Genomic DNA, 2749 nt, shown 5'->3' with positions numbered 1-2749 from the left:
TGTCCCCAAGAGAATGAAAAACAAATGTTCACACTGAATCTTGCAAGTGAACAGTCATAGTAGAATAGCCCAAAGGGCAAACAACTCGAATGTCCACCAACTGATGAAGTGGATAAATAAAATGCAATGTATCCTTGTAATATTATTCGGCCATAAAAACATGAAGTACTAATACTTGCTACAATATGGATAAACCTTGAAAATATTATGCTAAGTGAAATAAGGCAGACACAAAGGCCATATATTATATATATATATTCCATGTATATGAAATGTCCAGAATAGGCATAGAAACAGAAAGTGAACTATTGTTTGCAAAAGTCTGAGAGAAGGGAATAGGGAGCGACTGCTAACAGGAAGATTCTTTTTGGAGAGACAAAAATGTTCTAAAATTAAATACTGCCGCTGGTTGCAAAACTCTGTGAATATATTAAGTCATTAAATTGTACGGCATGTAGATATTTCAATAAAGCTGCTAAAAAACAAAACTTATACTTTTCCTACAGGAGCCACTGGGTGGAGAGGAGCATGGCCCTTTTCTCTCCCCACATGGCATGTGCTCATCCACTGATAACTGTGTACTCCAAAAAGGGGGAATCATCTGGCAAAAATGTTACTTTGCCTGCTGTGTTGAAGGCTCCCATTCGACCTGATATCAAGTTTGTTCACACCAACTTGCACAAAAACAGACAACCATATGCTGTCAGGGAATTAGCGGGTCATCAAACCAAGACTGAGTCTTGTTGTACTGACAGAGCTATGGCTGGAGTTCCCAGAGTTCGAGGCAGTGGGATTTGCCATGCTGGCCAGGTTGCTTTTAGAAATACGTGTTGTGGGGGCTGCATGTTTTCACCAGCCAAAACCTGGCACCATTAGCACCACAGAGTGAACAGGACACAAAAGTGATATGCCACCTGCTCTGGCCTGGCCACCTCAACCTTACCAGTGTTGGTCACGTCTATAGGTCATCGTATTGAGGAAGTTCCTGAACTTCCTTTAGTGGTTGAAGATAAAGTTGAAGGCTACAAGAAGACCAAGGAGGCTGTTTTGTTTCTTAAGAAACCTAAAGCCCGGAATGACATCAGAAAGATCTATGCCTTTCAGTGAATGAGAGCTGGCAAGGGCAAAATGAAAATATGTCATCATATCCGGCACAAAGAACCCTGCATCATCTGCAATGAAGACAGCGGTATCAAGGCCTGAGGAACATCCCGGAATTACTTAAGGTAAGCAAACTGAACATTTTGAAACTTTCTCCTGGTGAACATGTGAGACATTTCTGCATCTAGACTGAGAGTGCTTTCCACCAGTTAGTCGATTTGTATGGCACTTGGCATCAAGTTGCCTCCCTCAAGAGTGACTACAACCTTCCCAATGCATAAGATGCTTGATAGAGACCATAGCAGAATCTTCAAAAACCCAGAGACCTAAAGATCCCTCCAAGCACCACGCGAAAAGATTCATCAGAGAGTCCTAAGGAGGAAACCATTAAAGAACTTGAGAATCATGTTGAAGCTGAACCCATATGCAAAGACCATGTGCTGCAACACCATTCTTCCCCAGGCCAACAATCACAAACTCCAGATGGATAAGGCAAGCAGCAGCCTTAGAAGCCAAGTCATATGAGAAGGGGTTCCAGGCAAGAAGCCTGTGATAAGGAAGAAAGGAAAGAAGGCTACTGGTGTGAAGAAGCAGATGAAACCTTTGGTGGGAAAAAAAAAGGCTGCAGCTACCAAGAAATCAGCAGCTGACAAGACACCTGAAGAAAATAAACCCACCAGAGAAGAAAAGAAGCCTGCTGCCTAAAATCTTAGATTTGTTTATTTCATGGAAGTCAAATCATTTTGGACAGCTAATTCTGAATAAAGACCTGATCGAAGACAGTGAGAAACATGAAAAAAAAAATTATAACCAAAAATACAAGGAAGAAAAAAAAGGAAAAAAAAAAAACAATATAAACTTCCCTAGAAACCCCAAAGCAGAATTTCGGCTGAATCTCATTGATATAACCGACATTAAGAGTAGAGGAAAGTAGGACGCCTGAGTGGCTCAGTGGTTGAGCATCTGTCTTTGGCTCAGGTCGTGATCCTGAGATCCTGGGATCAAGTCCACATCAGGCTCCCCACAGGGAAGCCTGCTTCTCCCTCTGCCTAGGTCTCTATCTCTCTCTATATCTTATGATTAAATAAATAAAATCTTTAAAAAAAAAAAAGTAGAGAGAAGTAGGGACACCTGGGTGGCAGTCAGTTAAGCATCTGCCTTCGGCTCAGGTCATGGTCTCAGAGTCCTGGGATGGAGCCCCCCTGTTGGGCTCCCTGCTCAGTGGGGGGTCTGCTTCTCTCTCCCTATGCTCCTCGCCCCCCCCACTCCTACTATCCCTCTCTCTCTAAAATAAATAAAATCTTAAAAAAAAAGAATAGAGAAAAGCAAACCATAAGAGACTCTTAACTAGAGAGAACAAACTGAGGGTTGCTGGAAGGGAGATAGGCAGGGTGACAGGCTAAGTGGGTGACAGGCATTAAGGAAGGCACCTGTGATGAGCACTGGGTGTCATATGTAAGTGAATATAACATCTGAAACCAATTTTACCATATATGTTAAAAAACCAAAATTTAAATGAAAACTTGAAATTAAAAAGAAAAAAAGAGTAGATAGTAGTAGCTTCCTAGGGTTATGTCACCTGAAAATACTGCTTAGAACAATTCATCATTATCTGAACAAGAAAGACAAAGACTCAGCCTTTGAAGTG

The 2749-nt window shown here is 41.6% G+C and overlaps 1 pseudogene; it reads left to right on the top strand.

Moving 5' to 3' along the window:
* Positions 1 to 549: 549 nt before the first annotated feature.
* LOC140600657 (large ribosomal subunit protein uL4 pseudogene) lies at positions 550 to 1806 on the top strand (annotated as a pseudogene).
* The last annotated feature ends 943 nt before the right edge of the window (positions 1807 to 2749 follow it).

Source organism: Canis lupus, chromosome 12 (assembly GCF_048164855.1).
Source record: "Canis lupus baileyi chromosome 12, mCanLup2.hap1, whole genome shotgun sequence".
In the NCBI taxonomy this organism is placed as follows: domain Eukaryota; kingdom Metazoa; phylum Chordata; class Mammalia; order Carnivora; family Canidae; genus Canis; species Canis lupus.
This window is presented reverse-complemented; position numbering and strand designations above follow the sequence as displayed.